The sequence below is a fragment of the Arvicola amphibius genome, chromosome 14 (assembly GCF_903992535.2).
Source record: "Arvicola amphibius chromosome 14, mArvAmp1.2, whole genome shotgun sequence".
Lineage (NCBI taxonomy): Eukaryota > Metazoa > Chordata > Mammalia > Rodentia > Cricetidae > Arvicola > Arvicola amphibius.
This window is the reverse complement of record NC_052060.1, coordinates 59659128-59672569: the sequence shown is the minus strand read 5'-3', so window position 1 is coordinate 59672569 and position 13442 is coordinate 59659128.

Here is a 13442-nt window from a genome sequence, read left to right as displayed (position 1 = left end):
GTAAACCCTAAATGATAGTGGTCCAAATAAAAGCCATTCAGAGAAGGCTTGCTATTTAAACTGTTTTCAAGGTGAATCTTAAAACTTGATTAGTTTCACATTAAAGACCCCAAGCAAGGGGGCTGAAGAGATGGTTCAGCAGTCAATCGTTCAGCGGACCTGTACTTTTCTTGGAAGGGACCCAATTTTGGATCCTGGAATCCACAATGGGACCCTCACAACTGCCTGTAAACCCCTCAGACATCATTCACATGTGTGCATTCACACACACACACACACACACACACACGGGATGGAGGAAGAGAGGGAGAGAGGGAGGAGAGAGACAGAGACAGAGAAAGAGACAGAGACAGAGACAGAGAGAACTTCTAATAAAAGGCTGTGTAGCTGAGTTGGTCCTGAAACGTCAGTCATTTAACCTGCCCACAATCAGCATCTCAAATCCTGTTCAGAACCTGACAGAAGATTGTGTGTTTTTCCAAAGCTGGTGAAATAGCAGGGCTTTTGCAAGTTCAGCCTCAGTTCAGATTCTGATTTTTGTTTTCATTGTTTTTCTGCTTTCTTTCTGGAGAGTGTTGAGATAACCCTGACCTCTGTAAAATCAAAGACTCTTCTGTTGTTCTCATCCTTTTCCTCACCCTACAACACAACATAAACCAGAGTATCTACTGCAAGCTTTGGAAACACAGTGAGGGGTTTTGCCATCACACACACACACACACACAAAAAGCAAATCTAAATTCTAGAGAGTTGATTCTTCTACTTTAAAGCATGTACGTTCTGCAGCTGTAGAAACAGACTGAGCAGTTCTGAGCCACAGTACCTGAGGGGGGAATGTTGCAGCCCTGAGGAGTCACTGGTCCAACATTTCACTGCCCATTAAATACACAGACTTGTAATGGTATCTTACTTGGCTCACTGTGCTCACAGCCAACAGCACTATAACTAACTACTGAATTAAGCTTGTCTGTGTCATGGCCCCTCGTGCTTATAACACCACACAACACCTTGGCAAACAAAGAGCCAGGGAACATCTGAACTAATTGCCCTGCAGGAAAGCCCTCGTTCACACTATAAGCACTGAAACTCGAAGGTAAAACGTTACCACGTCGCTTCGCTAACGCTTGGCTCTGCCATTCAGTGACTGTTGCTTTTACCTTTGACCTCTTGTAGCTAGTGTTTGCTGGTAATTTTGAAAAAGAAAACCATGTTTGATAGCATATCTATATTTATAAGAGATAGAGATCCATTCATTCATGATTCAAACTTCTGTGGGAAATTATTCAAAGGAAATATTTTAGGAAGGGGTACTATCCATGTCCTTAAGTGTTTCAGCATTTAGAGAAAAATAAAATATTTATTTAAACATAACCATCAACCTATTGTTAGTATATCTTCTGGAGCATATTGTTAGTACGAGATTGAAACAGATTAATTTAAATCATGTTAGACAAAATAAAGAAAATTAAGAAATAAGTATACAAAATATTTACTTTTTCATATTATATAATTCAAAATAGCAATTTTTATTAATACCAGTTACAATGTAACAATATTCTTTTTAATCATTACTTTAGTTCTCTTAACAACTATGAATTTATCAACAAAGTCCTGTTACCTTCCCCTTTGTTCCTGAGCCTCCCTGATCTTATGGAAACACTTTCCACATTTAGTCCAAGGTCAACCAGATCCCCTTTATTAGCAAAGATATCTAATCTTTGTAAAGTATGAGCTATACTTACTCAGCATGTTGTGGGACTTCTCATCCCTTGGTAATTTTACAGACACCTGCTTATTATATATTCCACTCATTAACAACCCCCAGTGAATTGGTAGCCATTATCAATCAAAATATATACAGAAGATGGGCTTGCAGAAGGAAGACAATTCAAGTAAGGACATTTGTTTATGCTCTAAGTACTAGAGGCAAAAATAATTTTTATCGCAAGTAAGAACTCATCCAATCTATCACTTTAGGTTCATATTATTTCTAAGTAAAAATATTCTCCCTCATATTTCACAGGTTTGCATAGAATTCCAGCAGGGACCCAAGTGAGGAGGATGTTTGACTCTTCAAGTCTATAGAAAATCCAATGTCTTCTGCCTTGCTAATCTGGGATCATTGTGAATGAGCAGAAGAATGGGTGAGCGCTCTAAGCAGAAGCAAATCCTGCTTTGGTTGAATATAAACTCATTAAGCAAGAGACATAGGATTCAGGGTGATTTGATTCTCTATCCCAGTGAGGGAAATGTGTGCAGCTGCCAGTTAGTTCACATTTTCTTCTGTCCACCCATTTGATGTGCACCTCCAGTTAGTGAGTATCCTCTTGCAAATGCTTAATCCCAAGCCTCTCCTCTGTCTGAACCAGAAGTACAGCTGTGTCTTTCCAGGGGATTTGGTAAGGGAATCAATCCGTTAGGCAGAGAACATAAGCCAGTTGGCACATTTGACCATCTGGAGGAAGGAAGGAGCAGATCTACCACCCTGACTTCAAAAGGCCAGTCTTCAGAGTCTGAGATACCCTGTACAAAGGCATCTACAGTTCTGCACAAGTGGGTGGAGCTGGATGCATTTAGGAATGCAAGGATGAGCTTGCTGTACAAGGATACTCAACCAGGACAACAATGAGCTGACATCTATCCCACAGAACCTGCTTCTGGAATAAAAAACAATATATAATTTCTAGTTCAATGAAAAATATAGTCCTCTCAAGAGTATGGACCTTAAAGCCTCCTATAGAGAAGCAAGTACACTACCTTCCTCAAAGGCACAGGATGATCTATTCTTGAGCTAGAAACAACCACAGAAGAAAAGTATTCATCATCTTGTATTAAGGTCTAGAAGTAAACCTCTAAACTTCCCGGTGCAGGAGGGAGCTCCATTCTTTTCAATCTTACCCTGCCATTTCATAAACATTCTAAGAGAGACACCATTACAGAAAAACTGTCTTAAGTATCTTTTCTAGAAAGAACACCAGAAATTGGCATTCTTCACTGTTCTATGAGACATAACCAGCAGCCCTTACTTTTCCTCAATTTTACATTTTTCTGACATTTTTTTTCAGTTTCGTTTAAATTTTATTATTCAATTTAAACTAGGCATATGTGGCTAGGGAATGGGGCCGCCTGGGCAGAGGGCTAAAACATGTAGAGAAATGATTGAGGTGTAGTGAGAAAACGATCATAAGAGAAATATGGTGACTCCTGCCACAGCAGAGACAGCAGCTAAATTCCCTTGTAGGGATTACAAATGTAAGGGACCTGTCTAAAATTGATTAAGGGTCTCACTCGCTTCCTCGTGCAGACTGGAACTCTCTGTGTGGCTCAGATTTGTGTGAAATGCACAATCTTCTTCTCTCCTCCATACCCTAAGTGCTGGGGTTACCTCTGTAAGCCTCTCCACTTGGCTGAACTACTTAATTTTTAATCCAGCTCGGCCTCCTATTAGCTATTGAGCAGTAGGCAAAGCTGCTTGGGTTACTTAGCCTTTTAGTGCCTCAGTTTTTTTTTTTGTTTTGTTTTGTTTCTCTCTTTTTTTAATTAAAAATTTCCATCTCCTGCCCTCCTCCTCTCCCCTCCCTCCCCTCCTCTCCACCCATACCCCCACTCCACCCCTCTCCAAGACAAAGAGCCATCAGGGTTCCCTTCACTATGTTAAGTCCAAGGTCCTCTCAGCTCCCCCCAAGTCCAGGAAGGTGAGAAACCAAACCGACAAGGCTCACAGTGAGCCCGTCCATGCTGTAGAGTTCATGTTCATTGCCATTGTCCTTGGTTTCTCATTCCTCCTCCACCATCAGCCACATTCAGAGAGTCCAGTTTTTTCCCCTGTTCCATCAGTCCCTAATGAAGCTTGCTACCTTTTGCATACACCCACAAGAGTTCACATCATTAATTTTTGTTGACATGTCACAAGAACTTGACCCACTGTCTCAGGTTATCCTTTGGTGACCATGAGTATCTGGTACCTTAGGACCCTTATTTAAAAACAAACTAGCCTGAGAGACATCCTGCCATACTCATAAACCCTGCAGCAATAGTAGCAACCATTCCCTCTTTACTTATTCCCCTGCCTCAACTCAACTGTGTGTGTGTTTTAGTTACAGGAATGTGTGACTCTTCACTGTGTACACAAAACACAGTCCATGGCAGTGAACCAGTTACAAATCATATCCGTGGGGGAGATTTCAGGAAGAAATATGTTCTCAGAGATTTCAATGAGACTTTTCTAGAAACAGGAGAATTCTAGTCTAACCATAGATTATGAGCTACAAATGTGTTAAGCTGGTACCAAAGCAAACTCTATATCCACTCTAGAGGATCAGACTGCAGCATTTAAGATCAACTGATACTCACTTTACCTAAATCTGTTTTTACCATTGTCATTAATACACTAAAATTTTGAATACAGAAATGTTGGGAAATGAAGTAAAGCTAGGACAATCATTTTACACTGCAAGTGCTCTATCCTTTCAGTTCCACCGTGCGAACTGTCGTGTCTCAGACTCTGCTAATTAAATGTGTATAATTATCCAGTCACACATAAGGGTGGAATTTACCTTGTGAATATCAAATATTAAAAAGTCAACCTTTAAAAGCCAAAGAAAAAAATGAAAGGGATTGCAGAAGAAATATTTATCTGATTTAATAGAATGATTTCAGGTCTTAGAATCATTTTTTTATAAAATCATTTTCCACATAAAAGTAATCAATGGTATAATTGTAACTCATTAACTTCCATAACTTAAAACTGGTTCCTAAATGAGTCATCATGTAATTCTTTGTTAACTTAGATTGGGTTACCTGAAAGTAATTAAAACTATTTTTAAAGGTATAATTTTCCCTGTCTCGAAAAACAAAAAAAAGGTATAATTTTAATTATTTCAAATTATCTTGCCATGTATTTCAAATATCCTCATTTTTCTACAATCTACATAGTTTGGAGTAGAAGTGAAGGATGCAGCCGCGAGACAGACAACAATCTTAGCATGGAGAGGGAAGGTGATCATGAAGTTGCACCCCTAGCTGAGGAACTATTGGCAACTGATGACTGATGGGAGAGAAATGTCAATCTTCTTTATGAGTGTAAGCCCTGGTAGGTCAACTAAGCAGCAGTAAAAGACCACACATCCAGGAATGTATGAGAAGCAAAAATTGGACTTGATGGATTAAATAAAATGAAGACAGAAAGTTGGGTGCATAGGGAAGAGGTATAGTGATTCGGGGAGATCTAAGGGAGGGTATTAAATATTCTGAGAACACATTGCACAAATTTCTCAAAGAACTGATAAGAAAGAGAAAAAGTTTCAAGACAGGGAAGACTGAAAATCTGAAGAAAAGGTAATTAGTTGGGGGAAATTATTACTGAAAATATTTAATGTTATAAAAGAAGAAAATGTTCAGAGCGTGATCTACTTTCCCAAAGGATTTCCTAAGAATCCTCATAACCCAATCTTACATAACCTGGAGGCTATTTGCTCAGGTTCTACTGCTCCACCGTTGGTTTTTAAGAATATTCTGATTGAAGATATTTTATGACTTCACAGAAATAATAAACAAAATACACAAAAAGGAAATTCAAATACTGCCTTTTTTGGTCTTTTTTTTCCCCTGACTAGAGACTTGGACCTTCAAACTTGCCTTAGAATTGTAGATAAGCCTTTAGGTTAACTGAACAGAAAGTCATGAAGTCATAAGAAGCATGTCCAAGACTTACACCTATTACTGTTCCTTTACAGCTACCCTGTTTGAGCAGCGAAGGCAGAAGCTGGTGGGAGGCAGATGTTTGAGGAATCTCTGCAGACAGACCCTTTTCGGTTTCAGGATTATTTCACGGGAAATGAACACACATAAAGTTACTTTAGCACCAGCCCCCCCCCCCCCACCCAGCAAAAGAAGTCACTAGAAGGCAGTAAATTGCAAAGGTTTTAAAGACTGCATGCACATTGGAGCACTGGACTGAGCTCCCAAGGTCCCGATGAGGAGCAGAAGGAGCGAGAACATGAGGGAGAAAGTCAGGAACGAGAGGGGTGCGTTCACTCATGGAGACGGTGGGACAGAACTAATGGGAGATCACCAACTCCAGTTGGAATGGGACTGATGGATCATGCGACCAAACCCGTCTCTCTGAGTGTGGCCAACAGCGGGGGCTGACTGAGAAGCAAAGGACAATGGCTCTGGGCTCTGATTGTTCTTCATGGACGGGCTCTGTGGGAGCCTTCTCAGCTTGGTCGATCACCTTCCTGGACCTGGGGGGAGTTGGGAGGACCTTGGTCTTAGCATAGAGTGGGGAACCCTGATGGCTCCTTGGCCTTGAGAGGGAGGGAGGGGAGGTATGGGTGGAGGGGAGGGGAGGGAAGGGGGAGAAGGAGGGGAGAGAAAGGGGAGAAGGAGGGGAGGGAGGGGGGAGGAGGAGGGAAGGAGATGGAAATTTTTAAATATAAAAAAAAATAAACCATGAGAAAAAAAAAATAAAATAAAGACTGCATGCCAGGACCTGAGAAAAAGAAGTCAATTTTTTTTTCCTCTATAGTAGCACTTGACAGAACATTAAAGTCTTCCTCTTGGGATGATGTGGAAGGTGATGAATGTATGCTGAGAATAAGTTTTATTGCCATTGATTAATAAAAGAGCTGCTTTCAGCCAATGGCTTAATAGAGTAAAACCAGATATATATATACATACATATATATATATATACATATATATATATATGTATATATATATGGAGAGAGAGGGAGGGAGGGAAAGAGAGAGAGAGATTGAGAGAGAGAGAGAGAGAGAGAGAGAGAGAGAGAGAGAGAGAGAGAGCGAGAGAGAGAGAGTAGACAGAGAGAGAGAGAGAATAGGCAGAGTCAGAGAGAAGCCATGGAACTGCCAAAGGAGAAAGACATGAACCACCAGCTGGAACCTTACCGGTAGGCCATGAGTCTTGTTGTAAAATATAAAATAATAGGAATGGGTTAATTTAAGATATAAGAGGTAGCTAGCCCCTTGACCAAAGAATGGATAAGAAAATTGTGGTAATACATAGCAGAAAAAAGTAATGGCATCTTGAAGTTTGCAGGCAAATGGGTGGATCTAGAAAATCTCATATTGAGTAAGGTAACTCAGACCCAGAAAAACAAATATCATGTGTACTTACTCATAAATGGCTTTTAGACATAAAGCAAAGTAAACTAGCCCACAATTCACAATCCCAGAGAACGTAGACAACAATGAGGATCCTAAGAGAGACACACATGGACCTAATCTACATGGGAAATAGAAAAAGACAAGATATCCTGAGTAAATTGGGAGCGTGGGGACCATGGGAGAGGATTCAAGGGGAGGGAAAAGGAAGAAAGCAAAGAAAAATGTATAACTCCATAAAATCAATAAAAAATAAAGATTTCTCTGTGGAAAAAAAGAGTAAGCTAGCAATACACTTAAGTGATTGGCCAAGCAGTAATTTGATTAATATAGTTTCTAAGTGCTTATTTTGGGTCAGAGAGGCTGGGAATGAATAAACAGTCTCCAACAACATTGGGATATTTGCTAGACAGTGTCCAGCTGTTTTGTCTAAACAGAGAGACATTTTGAGGGATTTTTTTGTAATTAATATGGGATACTTCTACCACCATAATACTGACCATGCCATATTTACTGTCCAGTTTCCAAGATTAGATAAGCTCGGGTATGTTCTGCATAGTTTGATCATAGACTAAATGTGTAATACTTCAAGAGTAGGTGTTCTAGGAAGGTCACTTGTTGGTTCCCGCCTGCTTAGCCCTGAAATAATCACCAGAAACTATATTATTTAAATAATTGCTTGGCCAATTACTTAAGTGTATTGCTAGATAGCTCTTTTTTTTTTCTTTAATTCGTAAAAATCCTAGAGAAGCTATATAAGAAGGTGAATACACTTTTGAATGAACCATGGTTGCTGTTTCTCAGCACAGGGATGACTACACAGACCTTCCAGAAGGAATCCATGCTGTAATAAGGTAAGCCAAACTGTGTTAGTGGAAGCGGAGGTGTGGGTAGTCTAGTCATCACATAAGCAAGTCCTGCGTTTTGACCCCTCTTTGTGTAGTGGTCACAACAAAACAGATGACAGCTCATTTGGTTTTCTGACTTTCACACAGACTAATGGTGTACAAGAAGTTATTTTTAAAAATCATGTAAACGATATATTGTCTGCTAATCAATATGTGGAAATCAATAATCCCACGATGTCTCATGAAATTTGAGGGATGCCAGCTCCTCCGAGTTCTTTAAATGAGAAAGTTTGAATTACACGGATCAATAGACAACGATCCACACTGCCCTTTCTGGCAGGCAGCCTGGCTGGGCAAGAGGAAACACCCAGTAAAGAATGAAGTTCAGCAGGCACTGGGTAGAACCACTTTCCTCTTTAAAGCCCACAAAGTGCTTAGCTCATCTATCCGTTAGGACATCTCTCCTGTTTGACTTGAAGTCAATTTTGGATTTGACTTTTGGCCGTTGCCACAGTGCCTTCCCATTTAGAACAAAAATGAAACTATGAGCTGCTATTGCTTTATTGCCTACCAGCAAAGAAATGAGCATATTCAGAATATATAAATACTAGCCTCATTTAGCATTTCTTACATTTCAGTTTTAACAGATAATCCTTGTAAATTGTTCCAAAAAACAGAATAATAAACCCATTGCACATCAACAGCACTTAACTCCCCAGCTCCCTCCACCTACTGTTCACACACTATCCCTTCACAAAGCCTTGCAGTTAATTGCTTTCATAACTATTCTCTCAACATTTCTGCATGGAAATACATACAAATAAGCATCTCTGAACACTAATAAAGATATTAAGCAAAGATAAGTAGCCTGTATGCTGTTCTGACCCTGGCTTTTCCCCATAATTTTTATGTATCATTTTATACCAGGTGCCAAAAAGAACTTCCTATGTCTTACAGAGCTCTGGAGCAATCCATTGTATGGTTCCAATTCTGCCATCGTAAGCTGTTACTGCTACTAATTCTGTTTTAGGAGTTGAGAATCTACCTCAGTGCTTTACCTACATCCATACAGCCTGAGGTTTAGCCTCAGAATGCCTAGCAATAATAATCAGAATGTTGTTCTTTGAAGCAGTTGTAATAGTATGATGAGCACCTCAACCCATTCCCTTATAAAAAGCCCTGGCTTCTGGGTGTGGGATAACACTCCACTATGGTGGAATGTTACTCCTCTCGTTATTTCATATGGTAAAAATGGCTATAACATTAACAGGCACTGGGCCATACTTGTCAAAAACACTCAAGCAGGAGAAAGTCCTCCATGGATATTTTTGAAGATAACAAGAACATGAATGAGTTTCAACTGTTGGAAGCTCGGAGCCTTCAAAAAAAAAAATAGAAACTTCTAGACTATAACTACAAGAATCTGGAGTCTGCCATCAACCAGCAGAAACTTGCTGAGGCCCCCAGAAATTAGATGATAACACAGTCTAGCTAACGCACAGATTTCAATGTGATACTAGATCAAATGACCCAGTTACCACAAAGCTGGACTTTGTCCTGTATGAATAGTGTTTTAATAACCCTGGCCATCCTAAGCCATTAAACCTGTGGTTGTTTCTTCCTCCTCAGAGTTTCTTTGGATGTTCTTCCTTGGTTAGGGTCATTTTTTCCTACAAACCTCTTCAAATCAGCTTATATAATTTTAGGAAAGCAAGATATGTAGTATGAATGAATTAACATTAAGACAACTAAGGCATTGTTGTTATTTGAGGCACTTATAACTCAAATGAAAACATTGAAATTTATGTTCTGGCAATGCTGAAACATATTGGGCAGCCTGCATATAGCAGTTCAGTTGAATGTGTCCATATTGGGTTTCATGGTCTAAGTTGATGAGGATGACTGACCAGGTCTCTTCCTCAAGAGGGCACCAGATCTCAGTACAGATGGCTGTGAGCCACCATGTGGTTGCTGGAACTGAACTCAGGACCTTTGGAAGAGCAGGCAGTGCTCTTAACTACTGAGTCATCTCTCCAAAGGGCATGTTAATTCATTCTGCTTGTTGTGTCTACATTGCTGAAACCATGAAAGTATCTTCTCAGATCATTTGCGTCTGTATCACTTAGTCTGAGCTTTTTTCTCAGAAGGGTGTCCTCATCACACAAGCGGAGATCAAGCTCTGTCTTCTTGAGGCTTGGTTCATGTTCTTTGTATGTATGTGAGGATCAGAAGAGAAAGGAGAGAGGGTCAAGAGAGCAGATTTTGTCCCACCCCTGCTTGCATCAGCCTTACTTGCAGAATTGCTTTCTTGGTGTATCTTACCTTGTGATCTGGCTCCCTGCTTTTTAGAAGGACACAGTCACTCTGACTAAATTATTTATAACTAAATTATTTATAACTAAGGTACTTTCCAGACATGGAAGATTAGTACTTTCGACTTATGTATATGTGTGGATGTCTTATGTGTGGATGTCTTTGGTGGCCAGAAAAGGAGGCCAGATGCCCTGGATCTGGAGTTACAGGTGGTTCTGAGCCTCTGTAAATGGATTGTCAGACCTGAACTCAGGAGCTTTGCAGGAGCAATGTGAACTTCCCCTGCTGAGCCAGTTCTCCAGCCCCATTGCCTTGCCGTGCATTCTTAGCACAGTAGTAACATGAAGACTGACTTAAAAAAGTCTTTCTAATTCTCTTCTAACTAAGATTTTTAAAGAAGGTATTAAAATATCTCAAAGTTAAACATTCCTGGGCTGAGCCATTGTGTAATGCTTAAATAGTACATTAAGCTTGAGAATACGGAAGGCAATGTTTCCTAAAGGAAAAAAAAACCATAAAGCTCTGATTATTTGATTCTTATGGAACAAAACAAGGCAAACGCCAATCTGTGAAGTAGCAAGATACTTGGAAATAAAATGGCTTTCTCTTATTTTATTTGCATCACTCAAAGTATAGCTAGAAGTTGAAGAGAATATAGAAATGATTTTTATGAGTTCTTGGAGCTTAATGAGTTTTATTTTTCAAGTAAACCATTGTTGAGAAAATTAAGATCTAATTTTTAAGCAAAGAAACAAACATTAATTTCTGTGTTTTTCTGTAAGTTCTGCATGAATCTGAGAACAAAGAACTTAGCAAATGAGGTTATGTCACAGTGCAAGACTAAAAATAGAAAATAAGCTTCATATGCAAACATATAAATTGTTAGATAACTGTAATACAAATTGAAAGAAACCCTGTCGTTGCTGTGGCTACCAACACAGGATCTATATAAGAACAAGCCAATAAGCTCCCCAGTATGGATGGGAGAGTATTGCAGGGGACTTTGTTCCTAGCTGAGAGCTACTGGAAGTTAATGGCAGATGGAGGAGGAAGAGTCAGTTTTCTTTGTGTTTGTGTATTGCCCAAGGCTGTGTTCTAGCAGATGACTCTCCATACATACATAGCGTGGCTACTTTTGGGCTCAGTAAGTTATAAAGAAAAAAATCAAAAGCAAAAAGTAAAGCATGTGAAGTTAGAAAGGGAAATATGAAGGAGTCTGGGAGAAGTTTCAGTGGATGAATATGATCAAAACGTAATGCATATGTACATGAAATTCTGAATGATAGATAAAATTGAAATTTGGAAAATAATACGCTATAATACAAGCAGCCTTTTGTTCTAAACTGGCAGGCTTATCTGGTCCTCAAACAATGTCAATTGAAAAAGCAACTGAGGAAGTGATAGAAAAGTGAGCACCTAGAAGCCTGTAGCCATGGAGCATGCAATGCAAGGACAATGTCTCCTCAGGCTGGGCATGGCACAGCCTGGATTCAATTGGTGTGGTGTATTTCCTTTATCTGCTTCATTGGAATCATCCAGTCTTTGTCAAAGTCCTGATTTTACATTTTAAAGATTTCATCAATTTTTTTTATCACAGTGTGGACATTGTCCTGAAGAAGCCCTCTCTGAGGGAGAACGCAGGCCGTCTTTGGACCCCGTCACCTCTCCGCACTCCAGCTGATAGCATTTGCCTTCACTGCAGATGCTTTTAATGGCTTGGAGATGCTCTGAAGTGTTACCTGATATCATTTTAGATATTTTTAAATTTTTCAAAAATCACTTTATAAAATGAACCCTGGGGAATCATAAGTTCATAGGGTCTAGGTAGCATGATTTAAATAGAATAGCATCCCAAGGCAGCTGGGAGGCAAACCATGGTTGCAAAATCACCTGCACCCTGCTGGAGGCAGCTTCATATTGAGTTTTATGATCTTACTGGGAAGCACATTTAAAGCAACTAGCATCTGACTAAAAGTATAATCTGTACCTCGCAAGATAAATGATATACATATTTCTCTCGAGTCTTTTTAACTGAGCCATTGTATGTTTTATTCAGATATTAAAATGTAGTTGTTAATTTTTCACTTGTTTATATAAAATAGAAAATAATATTTTATTGGTAGTTTAAAGCCACATGTATTTATTTGTCCCAAAGAGACTGAATCATAAGAAGAGATCTGAAGGACTCAGGTAAGTGTACGGTGGGGAGGAGGGACAGAGTATCATCAGGGCCATGGGAAAATTCCCTCGGCCCCTACATTGTTTCCCATGTCTGAACCTATTTTCTCGAATGAGATGTGAGGGAGTCAGAGTATACTCCTCCACAATTTCTGAGGATAACATGAGGGTCAGATACAGATCATGTAGCTCTTAGAACAGTGTAGGACCTCACAGGTCCATCTTACTCCCTCCGCAGACTCTCTGGCTTTATCAGAGAGCAACTGGAAAGGAAAAGGAAATATTTGGAGCTGGACATTGCCGGGTACTTGTTCATCCCCACCTTCACTTACTTGCCTGGAATTGCAGAAGTATGACTAGGACCCTGGCCAAATTCTTTCCAGGTAACCCACATTCTAGAAAAGGCTATTGTTTACTTACTGTACAAATGATTACCCATTGTCATGCTATGAACGAATGTGTTTGATATCTCCCAGTTTTTATGAATTACACACTAAAATATACAAACCTGGATTCCCTGGGGTGTGTCAAGAATGTAACTGAGTTAGATGCTGGGCTATACTCTCTTTTGCAGATCCAATACCTCTTTCATGTTATTGGAATAGAAAATTTAGTCTCCTTCACTTGTATAATTGGGACCACTGCTACCTGCCGGCCCTAGGCTGTGGCTCAGTCTCAGATGCTAGCAGTCACTGTCAGTCCCTGTCCAACCTACCTCAGCACTGGTCCTGTTCCTTCAGGGTATAATTGTATAACACAGGTCGAGCACTCATAAAGAATAAAGATTTATTCAGCTCAATTGTGAAAGCTTAGAAATTCAAGACTGGGGACCTGGCTGGCAAGATTGCTTTTCCTGTTATAAACACTCTTTCATCCCCAAGTCTATCCAAGACATAGGATGACAGAACGCAACAGTCCAACTCAGGCTTTTCTTCCTTCTTATGAATTCACAGTCCCATTGGATTAGAACCTCAC